This window comes from Balaenoptera musculus, chromosome 1 (genome assembly GCF_009873245.2).
Source record: "Balaenoptera musculus isolate JJ_BM4_2016_0621 chromosome 1, mBalMus1.pri.v3, whole genome shotgun sequence".
In the NCBI taxonomy this organism is placed as follows: Eukaryota; Metazoa; Chordata; class Mammalia; order Artiodactyla; family Balaenopteridae; genus Balaenoptera; species Balaenoptera musculus.
The window spans coordinates 30374277-30394510 of record NC_045785.1 but is presented as its reverse complement, the minus strand read 5'-3'; positions in this window follow the sequence as shown (position 1 = coordinate 30394510).

Sequence of the window (20234 nt, the reverse complement as noted above, 5' to 3'; positions counted from 1 at the left end):
TTTCTATTTCTACTGATTTGCCTTTTCTGGACATTTCCTATAAATGGAATCATAGAGTGTGTGGTCTTTGGTGTCTGACTTCTCTCACTTAGTATCGTGTTTTGAGATGCATCTGTGTTGTAGCAGGTAGCAGGCCTTTACCCCCTTTTACTGCTGAGTAGTCTTCCATTTATGGGTGTACCCCATGTTGTCCATCCATTCACCATTTGATGGACACGTGTTGTTCAAAGGGTATTTTAAGAGTTAAATATGGGACTTCCCTGGTGATGCAGTGGTTAAGAATCTGCCTACCAGTGCAGGGGACACGGGTTTGAGCCCTGGTCCGGGAAGATCCCACACAGCCCGTGCGCCACAACTGCTGAGCCCACGCGCCACAACTACTGAAGCCCGGGCGCCTAGAGCCCGTGCTCCGCAACAAGAGAAGCCACCGCAATGAGAAGCTCGCGCATCACAGCAAAGAGTAGCCCCCGCTAACCGCAACTAGAGAAAGCCTGCGTGCAGCAACGAAGACCCAACGCAGCCCAAAATAAATAAATAGATAGATAAAATTTTTTAGAAAAAGAGTTAAATATGATACTGTGTGTAAAGTGATTAGATCAGTCAATATCAGATAATTTTAAATAGATTAAGGAGAGAGAGAGAGAAATTTGCTTGCAGGCTTACCAAGGCAGTCAGAGTTGGGAGCCCTTTGTAGTAATTTGCTTCTCACATCACCACCCGGGGTAGGTCATTCTACTATCCTCTCTGCTTTAGGGAGAAGAAAAGCACAGCTTGGAGGAGAGACTGGCTTGTCTGTGATCACACCCAGTAACTGTGGAGCTGGGACCGTGTGAGCCTGTGCAGTTGGCCCCAGCCCTGCTGCAGCTACTCCGCTGTCCAGGACCTGCACTCGGCCCCCAAGAGAGCATCAGGGGCAGAGCTGGAATTCCCACCAGCCCCTCGCTCACAGCACCCAGCACTTACCTCCACCCACAGGGCCTGCTGCAATTAGCTACAAATCCACCCCACCCCCACCCCACGTCTCCTCTCTCGTCTCCGTCCCTGTGGAGCACCGTCGGGCTACTCTGTCGGGCACTGCTTCACTGGTGTGGCATTCACAATCTACTTTAGTCTTCAGCAACCCCTGAGTGTTGGTGCAAAGGCTCAGAGAGGTTCGGAAACTTGCCCAGGATCACACAGTTTGTGTGCAAGTGGTGAAGCCCAAATTCCAGTGTCTACATCTGTTTGATTCCGAAGCCCGTTCTCTCTCTCTCCCTCTGCTCCCCTCCCTCGCAGAGGCTGGAGCTCTACATCTGGCTCCCAAATGACCCCCCAGGAGGGAAGGCAAAGGCCTGGGGACCACGCTGCAGGGGGAGGGGAGGGGGCTGGAGGGGGTGGGCCGAAGGACCGCCTGGTCTTCTTCCCTCCAGCTCGGCTCTGAGGCCCTCCCTAGGGCGGCAGCGTGCTGAGCTGCCCTCTCCTGTCCTCCCAGCTTCTTCTGGGAGCCAATGTGCTTCTCATCAGGCTGGTGTTGGGTTTGCAAACCACACTAATTGCAAAGGGTTGGGGGAGTAAGGGCGCATCTCGTGTGAGAAGAGCAGTCAGGCCTCTCCCACCTCCCGGGGGCTGGGAGGGGACTCCCAGCATGGTGGGCACAGCTGTGCCCATGCCCTCACCTAGCGCCAGCCCAGAGGGGCAGGGGACGGGCTTCCCGAGAGAAGTCCTTTCGAACTAGGTCACACTGCCTTCACCTGCACCCATCGGGGGCTGGAAGAGGCATCGGCTCTAGGCTCCTCTAGTTACCTCGCCTCTGATTAGGGCTCCCCAAGGGCAGGCCTGGGCCCCTCGGGACAGTCTTCCAGGACCCGGGCCCCCTCCTCAACCTTTCCCCACACACAGCAGGAGGACATGCACCCCGCGCCGTTTCGCAGTGCTGGGTTCACAGTGGAGAAGCTGTGTAACGAAGGCTCTGAAGGCTCCGGTTTCCTCCCCACCCAGTGGGTCTGTCGGGGGGACTGCGAGGCGGCCGGGATGCCTCCTGCTTGAACGTTCTGAAATCTTCTCTGTGAGTCTGAGCCAGGCCCTTCCGCCTCCTCCCCCACCGCCCGGACGGGGCAGGGTGTGAGCTCCCGTCACTTCCCAGGGCACACACACGCCTGTCACAGCCGCAGAGGCACACGGAGACCCACACGAGACCCTCACTCCCAGTTCCTGACACATGCACGCGCACACCTGCCCTCACAGATGCGCTCCCCCCAGACACACAGATGTCTGCACTTCCCGACACACAAACACAATGCCGTGTGCTAACACACACGGGCACACACGCAGCCACTCCATGTAGGCGCTGAGAGTCACTTACACACTCAAACACACTTCTGGAGCATACGCTGAGGCACACACGTCAATAGGCACACTTGCAGATACACACACTGACATCCATTGCAGATGCACGCAGGAGTGTCCTCGTTCTCAGGGCAGGATTACATGCGAGGAACCCTAGGGTTCGAGGGCGGGAAGGGACTTTGAAAATGCACTTGCCCAGCTCCCTCCTGGCAGGCCCTCGCCAGCTCTGCCCAGCGGCTGCAGTAGCACCCACAGAGAGACCCAGCTCTCGGTCCAGGCTCCAAGGTCAAGGAGTTCTCACGACATCTGAATTTTATCAGATGGACCCTGTTGATCTGGTCCTTTGGAAATCACCTCTGGTGACTCAAAACCTCAGGTGCTAGAGTCCGGGGCTGGCTCTCAAAAGGAAGGGGCTCTGGGGGGAGGTGGGTGGGGAGGAGGATTCACAGGGGGCCTTGCCAAAGAGAAGCAGTGGTTTGGGTTAGGGAGGACACCTTGTCCCATCCAAGCTGAGAATATTGGGCTTATCTGGTTGCTTAGACAAAAGGAGGAGGAGCAAGTGGCCCAGGCTCCTGTTCCCATGATGCTGTCAGCAGACAGGGAAAATGAGGGGTGGCGACCAAGGCAAGGGCAGGCCAGCAAACCTGAGCAGGACGGCTGGTGCAGGCCCCCCAGTCTGGGCAGCATGGCTTGGAGGGGAGAGGCAGGGTCCTGGGCTTTGAGGGAGCAGGGAGGGAGGGGACCAGGGTTGTGTAAAGGAAGAGAGGCCCCACTCGTCCGAGGCCAGAGGGTCCAGAACGAGCACCTTGAGAGTGATCTCGAATAAGACTTGCTTCTTTTGGGGCCCAAGGCCTGAGCTCCAAGTCACCTGGGCTCCTTTAATTACTCCCCCACCCCGATTCGTTCCTGGGTTAGAGCCTCCCTCTGGGCTCCCACGGCTCCCGGACTGCAAAGTATCTCTCTGTATTGTAAACAATTACCTGCCTCCCTCACTAGAGGGTGACCTTATTTTATGTCATTCATTCATTCATTCAGTCAGTCAGTCAGTCATTTGTTACTAGCTGTGTAACCTGGGGCCATTCATTCTCTTCTCTAAAAGATGGATAATAATAGCATCCGCCTCAGGATTGTTGAGATCAAATGAGTTATTATATATGTAAAGCTCACAGAACATCACCTGACACAGAGTAAGTGCTGTGTAAATGCTAGCTTAAAAAATGTACAGGTGCACACCAGACACGGAAGGCTGGGGACACAGGAGTGAGTAAGGTGGACACAAAGCTCAAAGCCTTGGGAGCCGGGGCATGGGATGGCGTGTCATCCTTGATCCAGGAGTCACAGTAATGCGTGATGGCTGTTGTAATGGGTGAAGGCAGGATTTTAGGGGAGCACAAGTCATGGGGTCCCAACCTGGGCAGAGGGCTGGAGAGGGGCCTCCTAAGGCAGGGATGTTCAAGGTAGGACCTGGAGGGTGAGTCGGAATAGTCAGGTAAAGAGCCAGAAGCAGAGTGTTCCAGGCAGAGGGAACAGCGTGTGCAAAGGCCTGGAGGCAGGATGTCTAGATCACTGTTATGAGCTCCAGGGTTTAGCCAGAGCCTGGCCCAGGGTAAGTCTTCAGTCGTTATTTGTTGACCGAGCACTGATCTTTTTCTAGCTCCTGCAGTGGACACTCACACTTCATCCCACGGAATCCCTGTAGCAACCTTGTGAGATGGGGGCTAACGTATCCCATTTCACAGAGAGACACTGAGGCCCTTGCATCGGTGGCCAAGGGCACACAGCTAGCGGTGACTCGGTGGTAGACTCAGGATAGTCTATCTCTCAGCTGGCTTTGGAGGGTCATGGGAATGTTTCTTTGCTGCTACTGCAGAGGAGCCCTGAACAAAGACCCAGGCATGACCTGGCAGGCTGGGGACAGGCCCCCAAGGCCCTTTCCGTTGAGATGCAGCCCCTGGGATCTGAGATCAAAATGCCTGGAGCCCAAATTTCTTGGCCACCATTGTCCCTCCTGAGCCTGTGGTCTGACGTCCTCCCATACTCAGCCTCTCGACGGCCTAGGCTGGAGACCCCAGCTCAGAGGGTCCACCCCTTCCCACCTCTCCTTCCCTGGAATTCCCGGGGGCTGCATCTGGCTCCTGTCAGAACGAGGCCTCTGGGCCTCTGTTCCCTGGGCAGTGCTCAGGAACGTGTGTCTGCAGTTGTGGCAGATGTGGGCCTGGGACGAAGCCATCATGAGGGGTGAGGGTGAGGCCTGCCAGGACACCCCATGGCCAGTACCCCTCTCCAAGCCCCTGTCTGCCTCCTCTGGCCCAGCTGTAATTTTCTTATCAGATGCTTCAAAGTGACACATCTGGGCACAGGAACGACAGTGTGTCTCCCTTTGGAAAGCTGAAGTCCAGGAGGAGGCCTCGTGTGCACTGTGGGGGAGCACAGAGTCCAGGCCCAAGGAGCTCAGGGCCAGGGGGCCAGGGTACCAGCATGTCTGATGGTTGTTCCGGCCTGTCTGATGGCCCTCAGCCCCATGTCTGGCCAACTGTCAGCCTGTTTCCAAATTAAAAATGCTTATTCCTTAGGGTGCCAGGTCTCCGACCCCAGAACAAACATCAAGCCCACTACACAGATAGGAAAACTGAGGCCTGTGGCTGCTAGGAGGGGCCAGGCGCAGTTCTTTCTTTCCATCTTCCCGGGGCAGGGAAAGGGAGGCTGGTCTGTCTGTTCTTCCACCCACCCATCTTCAAGCCACTCTCAACCCCCAAACCCTCTAAATGCTCCCTGGAGCTGGTCCCCAGCGACCCCCTTCCAGGGAATGTGATGAAAGCCCTATTTATTATACTTCAGCTCGGACAGTTGTTTCAGATGTTTCCAATTCGTTAGCCTGCTCACACATCTGTTCCTGGTTGAAGTCAGAGACTAAAAAGCAAAAAGGAAAACTCGATGTGTTTCACACACCCTCACTCAAATGCACATGGACTGGCACACACCCCCCTCCCTCCCAGAGACCCTCACAATCCACCCCTGCATCCTCGCCACACTCACATCCCACTTACTTTCATTCCACATGCTCGTGCTTGCTCAGCTTCCACAGATGTGCTCACAAGCAACACACCCAGTTGACACACACGCCCTAGCATGCACGCTCATGCCCACGCGCCCCCTGCACCTGTCCCCTTGTAGCTCCCCACCGCAGGTCCTCCACTATCTGAACACCTGACAGGTTGCGGGTGAGCCTCACAAGCCCCCGGTGGGGTGGAGGGGTGGCCCGGATCAAGTCTTGGCTTCCGGTCTAGACGCTGACCCTCTGAGCCCAGGGACCATGCCCGTCCTCTGAGCCTCAGTCCCCTTGTTTACAGAAGGATGTCGTCTCCTTCCTTACTTCAGGGGGCTATCGTGCTGGTTCAAATCTTGCACATGAGCACCTGGCCTGATGCCTAGCAGCGAGCTGGTGCTCCCGGGCTAGAACGCAGATCACTGTTACCGCTGCTGCTTCCGCCTTCCCCTACGCACACGCGCACCCCCACACACATTTGCTCCTATGCTGAATACACGGGCACGGGGTGGCACTGAAAGATCTCAAAGGTCCCTGAGAACCTTGAGGTCCTGCAGTTCTTGACACCTGCCCCCCAAATGTATACAGCTGGACGTGGCTGCGTGCTCAGCAACCCAAGCCAACACACACACACGTGCAGGCGTAAACAAAGGCATGTGCACTCAGAAGCAAAACCCTCCCATACACAATCCTTAACACACCCACACTTCCCTACACATTCACACGCACCCCCGCCACCGCTGCGGCGCACACTTGCACTCCCTTCTCAGCTGATTCACACACTCACACCCAGCTACACACGGAATGCCTGGGGGAGGGGCTGGGGATCAGCTAGGTAGGGGTGGTCTGGGTTCCTAGGGCCTAGGGCTGGACATCCGGGTTGGGGCTGAAGGAGGAAGTCACCTCTCCCGCTCCTAGGCAGGCTGGGAGCACTATTGAAGGGGGGAGGGGAGGACAGCCCCACCAACTCTGGGGGCCCGGAGCGGGGAGGGCAGGGAGATGATACACGCCTCTCTAATGCCTGGCAGTGCTCACCCCGGTCACCCCACCTCTGGAGGAACTCTCAAGCAGCTCCAGGGAAAAGGGAGGCTGGGAGGGGGGCACGAATCAGTAGGGTGAAAGGTCAGGGTGATGACTTCTCTGCCCAGATGGTCCACTGATTGGCACCTCCTGTTCACCAAGCCCAGCCCCCAGGTCTGGGCCATGAACTTGGAAACAAGAGCCCCTCTCTCTCTCTGCCCTCCCATCTACCCCTGTTCCCGCCAACCACAGGTGGCTTCCATCACGGCTCAGCCAGACCAGCCCAGGGCCGCTCCTGCCTGGGGTGCTCCAGGCAGGCTTAGCCCATCCCTCCACCAGCTCCCCTGAGCCCCGGGTAGGGTGGGCCTGGCGGTGGAGTGCTGTGGGGCAGAGGAGCTCTGACTACCAGAAAGCAAGCAGAGGGGGTCTCCAAGGCCCACCGTGCCTCAGCTCCAAGCTGACCCTCCAGCTGTCTGTGAGTCACAGCCCTTTTGCTCCTTCAACCCAGACCCCAAAGCAGGTGGGAGGAGGGGTTTTCCTTGTTAGACCCCCATGAGCTCAGAGCAGCCAGCTCAGCACATGTGTGTGTTGGGGGGTCTGAGTCACAGCCCAGCTGCCAGGGACCCCCCAGCTCCCCTCCCTTCCCTGCCCAAGCTTTAGGGCCACCTCCTTCTTCTCTCCTCTGCTCTTGGAATCAGAACAGACCCGAGTTCAGATCCTCTCAGCCGCTGACTTGCTCTGTGATTGGGGGCAAAGCATTTAACTTCCCCAAGCTTTGCTTTGCTCCCCTGCAAAATGGGCAAATGATAGGCTTTGTGGTGAGGACCCATTGAGATCATGGCCACCAAAGGGCCTGGCCCCCAGTAGGTGCTCAGTGAGAGCTTGCAGACTCCATCCTGAAGCCAGGTGACCTGGCCTGACTCTGCACCCTTGGGAATTTCTTCTTTCAGCAGACACTCCCATTTGGGCCTCCACTTCAGTAGGAGGGGCTCTGCCTGGATGAGGAAGGGCAGCATCTCTCCCAAAGAGCCTTCCCTGGCTCTCCCAGTTTTCCTGTCAGTACCCCGAATCCGAAGGACCACAGGCCCTTGGGGAAGGAGGGGTGCTGCTGGGTGGCAGGCGGTGCTGGTGGTGCTTGGAGCTGCCCAGTGCCCTCTGAAACGGATCTCTCCTCCCAGCCACAAGGCAGGCAGTCAGGACCTAGCCCTCCTTCCCCTCCCCATCCCAGGGCCAAGGGCAGCACATGCTACCGCTATGCTTTTAACTATTGCACATCTGCAGGCTTTGCATCTGTGCGTCTACCCTTTTCCTACCCTTGAAGAAGGCTTCTGCAGGTACTTGAGCTGGAGTCAAAAACTGCAGAAGGAGGAGAGTGGGCCAGTAGAGGGGCTCCTGCCATGCTCCTCACCCGGGAAATAACATCAGGTGGGAGGAGAGCGTAAGAAGTAAATATTTATTGAGTACCTACTGTGTGCCAGGCCTTGCCCCAGAGCAATGCACATGTTAGTCTGCATGTACCAGAATGTAATTCCACGAGGGCAGAGATTTTTCTCTTTTGTTCAGTGTTATAACCCCAGTGTCTAGCACAGTGTCTGGTAAGTGGTAGGCACTCAATAAATATACACTGAATGAATGAGTTTGTACCTGTCATTCTCTCATAACTCTATGAGGGAGGTGCAGTTATTATCTCCATGTTACATTGTCTTTACCGGAGGCTCAGAGAGGGTAAGTGACTTGCTCAAGGTCACACAGCCAGGTAAATAGAAGAACTGGCCTGTCTGGCCATCAAAGCCCTTGCTCTGTCCACTTCACTCATGAGCAGGCCCAGATGACCACAGTTACTCTGTGTGCATAGGTGCCCCGGCACGGGGCGCATTGCCCCTACAGTCTCATAGACATACATAGACGTTCTTGTGTGTTCTGGTGCCTCAGGGTACCTGTGAGGGCTCCCGTGTTTGCTCTGCACTCAGAAACCTGCCCCTCCACCAGCCCCAGCATCAGGGTACCTGGACACCCACTGAATATGGACAGGACACGGGATGCAAGGTGCAAGACACAGGACAGGGCACCCAGGCCTCTCTGGGCCGCACTGGACCTAGCTGGCTTCTCCTGTCTCTCTTGCACCAGTGCCCAGAGGATGTGATTGCGTGTGCATATTTTCAGTTGTGCGCGGTGTGCATATGTGTGCACACACTTCCGTGCATGTGTGTGTTGGGTGTGCGTGTGTATGCATGTGAACCTGAGTTGCTTCTGCCTCAGAGACCCTGGCCTGCCCTACCTCAGGGTCCAACTCTTCACAGACAAAATGGGGTCCTGGGAAGGCTGACAGAGGAGCTGGAAGAAGTCAGCTCTCGGCCTGGTGCCGCCTGGGTGGGAGTGCATCGTGGAGCGGGCAGTGGGATGGGTACAAGCTCAGGGAGCCAGGGGGCAGGGAGTAATGCTTGGGCTGGGGGTTAGCAAATCCCCACCCTCCTCCTTCCATCCCCGAAAAGGAAGGGTACATCAGAGGTAGGGTCAAGTGAGAGCACATACACACATGTACATACACACACACACACTGATGCAAGTACACACCCATAACCACTGATTCCCACAAAGACAAACACAGATGGGTTCACGTGTGCAAACGTGCCTGGACACACGCACTGACGTGGACTCCTATGCACACAGAAACACGCACACGCACACACCCACACCCACACCCCTGATGAGCACGCAGATCCACAGACACACACATCACAATGAACAGATCCAATCTCATCATATGAGCCCCTGCCTGACTCCTCTATCTGCCCCATCCACCTTCTCCCTCCACCAATACCCTCCTTTCCCCTGAGCTTGCTTGGGCCAGACTGAACTGAAGGTTTACTCTGCAGGCTGAGTGAGGGCTCTCCATTGCCCATCCCCTCCCCACAGAGTCCAGGGACCGGAGCACCTGAACCTCACTGGCTGTCCAGCTTGCTCTGTGTAAGTCCTGCAGGGACTTGTGGAGCATCATCTCTCATTACGCCAACCTCACAGTGCACGCTCGGCCATGTCCTACTTCCTCTGGGTCTCTGACGATGACTTACCTTCAGCCTCTGGGACTTCCCACGAGCTCTTGCTCTCAATACGAACCTTTCCCTCCTGCGCTTGGCCTAACCAACTTGTGCTCTCTGGTCCCAGCTGAGAGTCACTTTCTCCAGAAATTTTTATCGCTTGTCCACCTCTGCTTGGGAGTCCCACTGCCTCCAATTCGTCCCAAAGGGTGCACCTTTCCTCTGAAATGTAATTGCTGCATGACTTGTTCCTCACCTCCTCTGGGCTGCCCTCAAGGAGAGGGGCCCAATCTGTCTTATCTGTCATTGTTTTCTAGTTTTGTTTTGTTTTAGTTTAGAACTTGACATATAGTAAGCACCTCATAAATACTAATTGAATACATGAAATGAGTGAATGAATGAATGAGAGCTTCAGCCCAATCTCCTTCTAGACACTCTGGTTTTGCTTGGAGGGGCTGGGTGATAGAAGATGGGCTCTTCAGCTGGGAATCGGGACACCTGGCTTCTAATCTCTAAGTGGCAGAGTGACCTTGGGCAATTCACCTCCCCTCGCTGGGCCTGGTCCCCTCCTCCATGAGGTACAGGAGAGCTGATGGCCAGGTGCTTCCTGACGTCCTTCCAGCTCTGCCACCAATCGTGGGCCCTGCAGTCTGGGCAGTGCTGGCCCTTGTTTTCAGGGAGGGGCAGGGACATGAGTGGAGAATCTGAGTATCCTTTACTCTACAGAATAAAGTCTGACCCTGGTTTGGCATTCAAGGCCTTCTGCCATCCAGTCTCAGCCCCAACTGCTTCTTTATTTCATTCCCTCCCCTCACCCCATGCAACACACACACACACACACACACACACACACACACACACAAACACACACACATACTCATGGACACCAGGCAAAACAACAGGCCCACAAGAAAAAGGGGCTTCAGGGCTGTACCAGCTGCTGGTTACTGAACCGCCATCCGCATCTCGGTGGGACGGAGGAAGCACGGGCTACAGAGTCAGACGATTTGAGTTCAGGTCCAGGCTTGGCCGCTCCTGGGTAGGGCACTTCGCCTCTCTGTGCCTCAGTGTCCTCATCAGAAAGATGTAAATGGGAACACCTTCCCTGTGGGGACGCCTTTGATCAAAGGAAGCAAGTGTCTGCAAAGCACGCTGAATGTCGTGTGACCCTGAAGAATGATTCATTAGAAATCTGCTTTGTGCTCAGGCCCCTGACAAGGAGCTGAGAGATTTGGGAAAGTTGCTGCCTACTCTTGGGGACTCATGATCTAACCAAGAGAATGGATACAAACCCAGGAGCCCCGTGGGAAAAAATGTCATCTGAGGTAAGGGGCAAAGGACAGGTTGGGGGAAATAGCTGCAAAGAATATGACAAGCAAATAATGAATATTCTTGCCATCTAACAATCTTATACAACTTAAGGGGAAAACACCCCACAAAGACTTCCATAGATTAATGGGCACATGATACGGATACAAAATTCACAGGAGAGAATATAATACTGCAGATCAACTATACCTCAATAAAATTTTTTTTTAATTCACAAGAGAAATTTTAAATGTTTAGTGGCAGACTTTTGTAAAATATATTCCATCTTATCAGTCATCAAAGAAAGGCAAATTAAAGCAATGGTAACACTTCTGCCTATCAAATTAGCAAAGTATTTTTTTTTCTTTAAAGGGAATACCCAGTGGAGGTAAAATCATAATGAGAACAACCTCAAACACAGCCACCTTTTCCATTCATCATTCTATATTTATTATTATTATTATTTTTAAAAAATTTATTTGTTTTACTTATTTATTTTTGGCTGTGTTGGGTCTTCGTTGCTGCGCGAGGGCTTTCTCTAGTTGCTGCAAGCAGGGGCTACTCTTCATTGCAGTGCGTGGCTTCTCTTGCTGTGGAGCACGGGCTCTAGGCACGTGGGCTTCAGTAGTTGTGGCACACGGGCTCAGTAGTTGTGGCTCACGGGCTCTAGAGCGCAGGTTCAGTAGCTGTGGCGCATGGGCTTAGTTGCTCCACGGCATGTGGGATCTTCCTGTACCAGGGCTCGAACCCGTGTCCCCTGCATTGGCAGGAGGATTCTTAACCACTGTGCCACCAGGGAAGCCCATCGTTCAATATTTCTCAGACACACATGACACACCAGGCACCGTTCTGTGTGCTGGGAAGCGGGTTGGCGATGTGGACAAGAGCTTTCCAAGCACGCACACCAGCAGTGCAGTTAGAAGTCGTGTCTACGGCGCTGATTGACATGGTTGAGCCGGGTGACGGTTCACAGAGACGTGGATGCAAACCTGGGTGTGTCATTAGTGGCTGTGGCACCTGAGGGGAGCTGCCTGAGTGGCCATGCCCTGTTTCCTTGTCTGTACAATGAGGATGATCATATCCAGCCCACAGCATTGTTGAGCACTAAGCAAGCCAACAGGTATATGACGCCAGGCCTCAAGCGACTGCCCCGTCAGTAGCAGAGCCTATGGACACGTGACGTCCATTGCGCATTGTTTATCATGGGGGATTCCCCCACAAAGTGTCTAACAGTGGAAGAGTGGCAAATATATCTTGTTACATTGACCACATCACGTATAGAAGCCACTCAAAATGGTACTTCAAAGGATCTTTAGTGACATAGCCCAATATTTGCAAAGTGACAATTGATGGTATGTGACAAGTGACATAACTGCTGCAAAACAGCATCCCTGGAAAGAATGAGTTCTACCACAATGAGTCTACTCCTCCTCTGTTTTGTAAATAATCATAATGGCTCCTATAACTGGGAACTAGTTATACATAACTAATGTTATATAATATAATTCACAGCTGACATATTGCCAGGAGGACCTTGTCAGGCAGGGAGTCAAAAAGCTATCAGAGTGAGTAATGCAGACCGGTCAAGAAACTTCAGGTTTCTTAAAGCCAGGGATCATTTCCTACTTATCTGTGTTTTCCTAGCACATTGCTGATCTTAATCAATCAATCCGTCATTGAGAAAATACCTATATGCCTGCTTTACACGCATCTTATCAGTTCTCCCAACAACTCTGTAAGCGGGGAGCTATAATTACCGCCATTTTACACATGAGGAAACAGAACTTGTCAAGTTCAAGAGACTTGCCAAGGTCACAAAATTAACAGGCAGAGCTGAGATTTGAACCCAGGTTTAGCCTGGCTGCAAAGCACTGGACTTAGCCACTTGGCCCCGCCACGCTGTGGGAGAACAAACACTCACTGACTCCCTGGTGCTGGAGACAAGAGATGGAGAGATGACTAACCACGGGGGCTGGGGAGAGGATAGGAAGGCACGGACTTCTTCCGAAGCCCTGAGACGGGTGACGGGAGGCGTGGGGATTTGGAGCTGGGCTGCCTGGAAGAGGTCAGCTGGGTCAGAGACAGAGGACTAGGGAGCGAGGCTCGTTTCTAGGGAAGGAGTAATCTGACTTTTTCTAGGTTGAATTTGGAGAGATGGCCGGCAGCTTGAAGTATTGACAGGTGTGAAGATAGGAGAACAAAGCTGGAGATGGATATATGAAGGAGACAGAGGGCTCTGGACTAGGAGGGCGGCAGGGCAGTTGGAGAAGGGAGAGTGTTTGTTGAGGATGTACTACGTGCCAGAACGTGCTAAGTACTCTGTTTTATGGCAGCTGTGTTTTGGAGTGTCTGCCCAGTCACGCCCCTTTCTTTGGAATTGTCCTCTATCCACAATCCCTCCTGGAAGGAAATTTTTTTTTGGCCATGCCTCGCTGCTTGCGGGATCTTAGTTCCCTGACCAGAGATTGCACCCGGGTCCCGGCTGTGAAAGCGCCGGGTCCTAACCACCGGCCCGCCAGGGAATTCCCCACAATCCCTCCTGAAGGCACGTGCCCAGGCAGCCACGTGAATGCTCTCTCCCTGGAATGGGCTGGGACCCTGGGGACAGAAGTAGATCCTGGGCAGCCACACTGTTAGGTCACAGAGAGCTGAGGCCGGGCTGGGACAGAAGTGGCCTTGTAGAAGCTGGTCTTCAGAGAGAAGGCACAGCTGCACAGACAAAAGTGGTGATAAGGGACCATGTGACCCCATAGAGGGACAGATGGAGAGCGATGACTGTCACCTTTCTGGTTCCCAGGAGGCAGCCCATCTCTCCTGCGTTTTGATTCCTCTCCTTGGATACTGACCAGATTATCAGTTGCAGCATTCTGGTAAACCTCCTTTTCCTTGAGCTGGCTTAAGAGGGTTTCTGTCCTTTGCCACCAAATGACATTGAATTGACACATGAACATTCTGTCTTAAGTGTAAAGTGCCTAGTGTAGTGCTTGGCTCATTACTGGCAACAACAAAAATGGTAGCTCTTATTATCTCATTTACTCCTCAAAGTAACCTGATAAGACAGAAGGTATTATCATACCCATTGGAAAGATTAGGAAATTGAGGCTCACTGATGCATTCCACAAATACTAGTTGAGTTCCAGTGCTGGGGATACCGGAGAGAAAAGAGCCTGGCTTTGAAGATGCCTGTATTCCCACGGCAGAGACAGACACCAAACAAACAAATAATAAACAAGAAAACACCAGGCAGAAATAAAGTGCTATGAAGAAAATAATACAGAACGGCCTGTTAGAACTACTTTAGGCTGGAGAAATCCTCTCTGAGGAGGTGACACTTGAGCTGAGACATAAATGACAATAAGGGCAGGCCATGTACGGACCTGGGAAAAGAACATTCAACGCAGAGGGAAAAGCAAGAAAAAGGCTCTCCGGCAGGATTGAGTTTGGGGCTCTCAGGGGACAGCAAGAGGCTACCATGGGCAGAGTCATAGAGCAGGGGCAGGCCACCAAGGGTTTTGTGAATCAGGGGAAATGTTTGGCCTTAATTCTAAGTGCAGCAGGAAGATTTAAGAGTGCCATGGTAGACAGCCCCCCAGAGATTCCTACATGCATCCCCAAAACCTGTGAATGTGTTACCTGACCTGGAAAAAGGGATTTCACAGCTTGACTAAGTTAAGGCTCTCGAGATGGAGAGATTATCTTAAATCATCCAGGTGGGCCCGGTATAATCACAGGGGTCCTTATAAAAGGGAGGCAGGAGGCTCAGAGTCAGAGAACAAGATGTGATGACAGTGCCAGAAGTCAAAGTGATGCAAGGAAGGGGCCACGAGCCACGGAATGTGGGTGGCCTCTAGAAGGTGGAAAAGGCAAGGAAACAGAGTCTTCCCCAGAGCCTCCAGGGGTAATGCAGCCCTAAATTGGGCTTCTGACCTCTCAAAGAGTAAGATAATAAATTTGTGTTATTTTAAGCCACTGAGGTGGTGGTAATTTGTTACAGCAGCAATAGGAAACTCATACAAGTGCTATGATTTGATTTATATTTTTAAAAAAGTCACCCTGGCTGCTGTGGATTGTGGGGACAAAAGGGAAGCCAGGAGACCAGCATCACCAGGCAGGCAATGACGGCGCCTGGACCAGGGTGATGGGAGAGGAGATGGATCCCAGTGCATGGATTCAGACACCCTCTGGAGGCAGAAGTGCAACAGCTTGCTGATGGCTCAGAGGTGGGGAGTAAGGAGACGGCAATCCAGAATGCCTCTGGGTTTTACCTTCAGCGGTTGGATTTACTGGTATGGGAAAGACTGTGGGAGAAACAGGTTTAGAAGTGTCCAGGGACTCGGATAAGGTCACCCAGCCAGAAAGTGGCAAAGCCAAGACTAGAACTCTCAGCCCCAACATGTTTGAATCTGTGAGGATGATCTCACTAAGGAAAAGAGTTTAGGGGATTTTTAGTTAACATTTAGTTAATACTCTATTAGTGGAGCTCTCCAAAGAAGAACAAATGTGTTTTGTCTGTGTGTGTGTGTGTGTGTGTGTGTGTGTGTCTGTGTGTGTGTGTATGTGTGTAGTATAAGGAATTGGCTCACACAATTGTGGATGCTTGGCAAGTCCAAAATCTGCAGGATAGGCTGAAGGTGGAAACCCAAGGAAGAGCTGGTGTTGCAGTTCAAGTCCAAAGGCCATCTGCTGACAGAATTCCTTCTTGCTCAGCGCATGTCAGTTTTTATTCTATTAAGGCCTTCAACTGATCGGACGAGACCCACCCACATTATGGAGGGTAGTCTGCTTTCCTCAAAGTCTCAAATGTTCATCTCATCTTAAAAATACCTTCACAGAAACATCTAGAATAATGTTTGCACCATGGCCTGCCCAAGTAGACACACAAAATTAACCATCACACTTATTTTTCTTACTATCAGACATTGTGTTTTTTATCTATATTAGTTCCTGGTCAAAGAGTAGCACAGAGGGCCAAGAAAAGCCCTTAAGAGCTGGGAGAAGAGGTTGGCAAAGGACAGAGAACAGGAGCCAGGACCGTGGAGAGAAGACTTCCAAGAAGGAGGGGGTATCAAGCGTTGCAGAGAGGGTCTTCCCTGACGGTTCAGTGGTTGGGACTCTGAGATCCCACTGCAGGGGGCACAGGTTCGATCCCTGGGAACTAAGGACTCTGAGATCCCACTGCAGGGGGCACAGGTTCGATCCCTGGGAACCAAGATCCCGCATGCTGCGGGGTGAGACCAAAAGAGAAAAAAAAAAAAGAGTTGCAGAGAGATAGAAAAGGAAGACAAAGGAGTTACAGAATGTGGCGATTAGGAGGTTGCTGGTGACCTTAGCAACGGACTACGCAGGGAGAGTGAGGACTATGAAAGGAAGAAGGGCTCTTCACATGCAAGCAATGGGAACTCGAGTCCCACAGGGGAGCCAGCAAGTGAATGATTACAAAATACAGTGCCCATTAGAGATTGTCATACTGAGTGGAGTAAGTCAGACAGAGAAAGACACATATCATATGATATCACTTATATGTGGAACCTAAAATAGTGGTACAAATGAACTTATTTACAAAACAGAAATAGAGCCGCAGATGAAGAAAACAAACTTATGGTTACTGGGGGGAAAGGGGGAGAAATAAATTCGGAGATTGGGATTGACATAAACACCCTTTTATATTTAAAATAGATAACTAATAAGGACTTACTGTATAGCACAGGGAACTCTTCTCAATACTCTGTGATGACCTATAGGGGAACAGAATCTAAAAAAGACTGAATATATGTGTATGTATAACTGATTCACTTTGCTGTACAGCAGAAAGTAACACGACATTTTAAACCAACTATACTCCAATAAAAATTGTTTTAAATTTATAATTTAAAATTAAACTAATTAATTTTAAAAGATAAATTTAAAAAAATACAACATCCAATGAAACAGAAAGGAAGCTGTGATAGGGAATGTTACTGGAACTACTTAGATGGAGAGGTCAGGAAAGGCCCTTCAAACAAAATGATGTTTAAGCTGAGATTGGAAGGAAGAAAAGAAGCTGCCCACGTGAAGTTCTGTGGGAAGGATGAGCCGGCAGGGGACCGGTGCAAAGGCCCTGAGATGAGAAAGAGTTGGAGTGATCAACAAGCTGAAAGAAGCTCGGTAAGGCTGAAGCCGAGACAGGGGCAATAGATGAAGCCGGAGGGTTGTGGCCTTATAAGGGATGGTGTTTGGATTTTATTCTAAGTGTGATGGAAAATCACTAGAAGGTTTAAGCAGGGAAGTCAGTGATGGGATCTGCTTTATAATTTTTAAAGTTTATTGTGGCTACTGTGTGAAGCCTGTGCTGGGGAGGGAGCGGGGATAGAGGGGAAGCCGTCAGGGACGCTTACGATGGACCAGGTAAGCCGCATAGATGGCATAAAGGGGTAGCAGTGAGGTAAGCAGTAGGTGGGTTTGGGAAATGGTCTGGAGGTAGAACCAACAGAATTTGCCGATGGAGTGGATGTGGGAGGTGAGAGACGGAGAAGAATGAAAAACAACTCCCAGTTTCCTGTTTGTCAGGTTCACTGCTGTTTACCAAGAAGGGGAAAATCTGCAGAGAAAGAGGTTCTGGGTCACGAGTTTAGTTTTAGGGGCAGGACACTGAAGGAGTCACTCTTGGCTGTCTTAGCTGTCTTGATGAGGGTGGGCCTGGGTGGCTTGAGGGGGGGACACTGGTGGCAGAGTGCCCAGTGGAGGCTGGCAGGTAGCTGGGGGATTCTTCTGCAGAGCTCAGTGGGAAGGGGTTGAGGGTTTGCAGGGCAGTTGAGATGTTGAAGTGAGGCCAGGGCAGAAATCATTATCCAGTAGTCAAAACGTCAAGAATCTGAATTAGGGGGGAGGGAGGAGGAGGGTATGGTGGGGGCCTGTGGGGGGGAGTCTGGGATCTCAGGGATGGAGCAGTCTGGGTGAGGCCAAGAGGAGGGAGTGGCCATGTGGGCAGGAGGCTGAAGCGGACTATTGACACAGTCTGGGAGGCCCGGGAGGTGTTGAACATGGCATTGACATGGAGCGTGAGGTCCCCGAGATGATGCTTGTGCCTGCGATGGAGAAGAGGACCTTGAGACAGACATCAGCGTCCTGGGTAACCAAAGAAGTCACTGGAGGGCAGGTAACCCCGGTGAGGAGAGGGGGGATGCAGAACAGCAGGAATGGAAAAGAGCAGGAATTTCCCAGGATAGTGCAGGCAGGGCCACGAAGGGCGGGCGAGGGGAAGAAGGCCGATGGCTCGTGCTCCCCACCCCCGCCCCCCGGGCGAGAATCGGTGGGTTTTCCAGACCCAGCGGGGTGAGGGCTGCGGCATCCCAGAGGTGTGTTAGGGGAGCCCAAGCTCCCTACAAGGCAGAGACTCTGGGACGGTGGGTTTATGGTGGGAGCAGGCTTCCAGAGGACACACCGGCCCTCGGGAAGGGAGAATGAGAGAGGAAAGGGGAAGAGCAGGAAATTTCCCCCCGATCCTCCCTCCCTGGGGCTCCTCACCCCCTCCAGACTCTCCCCTTCGAAGCCAGCCTTCACAAGAGGTGCCAGGCACTCCTTCTAAAGCACAACTCCATCCTGCCTCTTATCCACTTCATAAACCCCACTGCCCTCAGGGTAAAGTCCCTGTTCTTTAGCCTGGTCCACGAGGCCCTTCTGGAAGGATCTCACCTGCTGCCCTCCTTCCCACCTCTCTCATCCTAAATCCCCACAAAGCAGGATGAACTTATACCTCTAAGGGCACTCTGATGCATTAGGCCTCTGGGCCTTTGCACACACCATTCCCTCTGCCTGGAATGCCTTCTTCATCTCACGTGCCTAGAAAATGCCAAGTCTTTCAAGCAAGCATCTCCTCTTTGGAGAAGCTTCTCTGACGCCTTCAAGGAGTCAAGATTGCCCCTTTCTTTGTGCCATCACTCTTCCTCATCTACCTTATTTCATAAATCTATCTCCCCAACTAGACCAGGAGTGCCTTAGGAGGATAGTATGATATCCATTTCTCTCTCTCTCTCTTTTTTTTTTCTGTACCATGCGGCTTACAGGACCGTGGTGAAAGCGCTGAGTCCTAATCACTGAGCTGCCAGGGAATTCCCTTATATCCATTTCTCTATCCTCCATTCCCAGCCCAATGCCTGGGATACAACAGCAGTTAATATTTATGAATGACAGGACAAAATTATAGCTAATTATAAAAAACCAGCATGTACTAAATACTCACTAAGATTCCTAGCACTGCGGTGAGCTCTTTAAATGCATTTCCTTATGTTAGGCCCATAAGAACTGTGGTGGAGCAGGTAGTGTTACTATACTGATTTTACAGATAAGGACACTGAGGCTCAGGGAGGTGAAGTGACTGGTCCAAGGACATTGAGCTAGCTGGTGGTAGAGATGGGCTTCTAACTCAGACAAGCCTAATTCCAGTGTCGGTGCACTTGACCACTATCCTATATTGCCTCCATGAAAGAGAGGCAGAGGACAAGATCTCAGAGGACAATGGGGTCACGAAGACTAAGGTTTGCAGGGGAGTCTGCAATAAATTGACAATAACAAAGTCATCTTTTCTTTGAGTCACAGTGTGATCACAAGCACTGTTTGTTGCCTACCCAAAAGCCCATCTCCCTTTCTTCAGTGCTGTCAGAGTTTTGCTTTTGTCTGTGAACACCCTTCCCCCCATAATTCAGGTAAATCCTGACTGGTCTAAGCTAATTTTAGTAGCATCATCCCTCTTGTCTGGTTGGTTCAGTGGTGGGCATGTGATCCAGTTAGCTCTTTTAAATTTCTTTTTAATTGGGATAAAATAACACAGTGTTATCTTTTTAACCATTTTAGAGTGCCACGTAACTCTTTAAGTTATTGCTGGACTTGGTTGAAGATGTAGTGCCTGGAGCTGCTGCAGCCATTTTGTGATCATGAGGATAATGGCCAACATACTGAGGGTGGTGGAATGAGACTAGAGGACAGAATCTGATGTGTGTGGTTCCTCAGCTGCTGGATCATTCCTACCTCAGCTCTTCCTGATACATGAGATAATACACCACCCTGCTGTCTAAGCCATTTTGAGCTGGTCTTCTATTACTTGTAGCTAAAAGTATATTGATACTGACACTGCAGGTAGTACAATAGTTCTTGCCTGATAGAGGACGGCATGAAGTATAAAGAATTTCACTAATCTCTAGGAGCTACTGCCCTGGCCTGAGTCCACTGACCTTTGGTCTTCTAATGAGAATGATGATCTTGGCCTGGGTGAATAGTAACAGTGACCTGGGGCATCATCTGAATAAGCTTGCAGGAGCTACAAAAGATGCAATCCTGGCTGTCTAGGGATTCAGTTTACCAAACATCAGTTAAGTATGTCTATGGTGCTGGGATCATAAGGCTGAATCAGACACAGCCTTTGCCCTTAAGGGGCTCACACTGCAGTGGGAGAGATGACCACAGGCCAGTGATGAGTGATGAATAGGTCTACACGAGGTCCGGAGGCTGATGTGCAAGGTGGC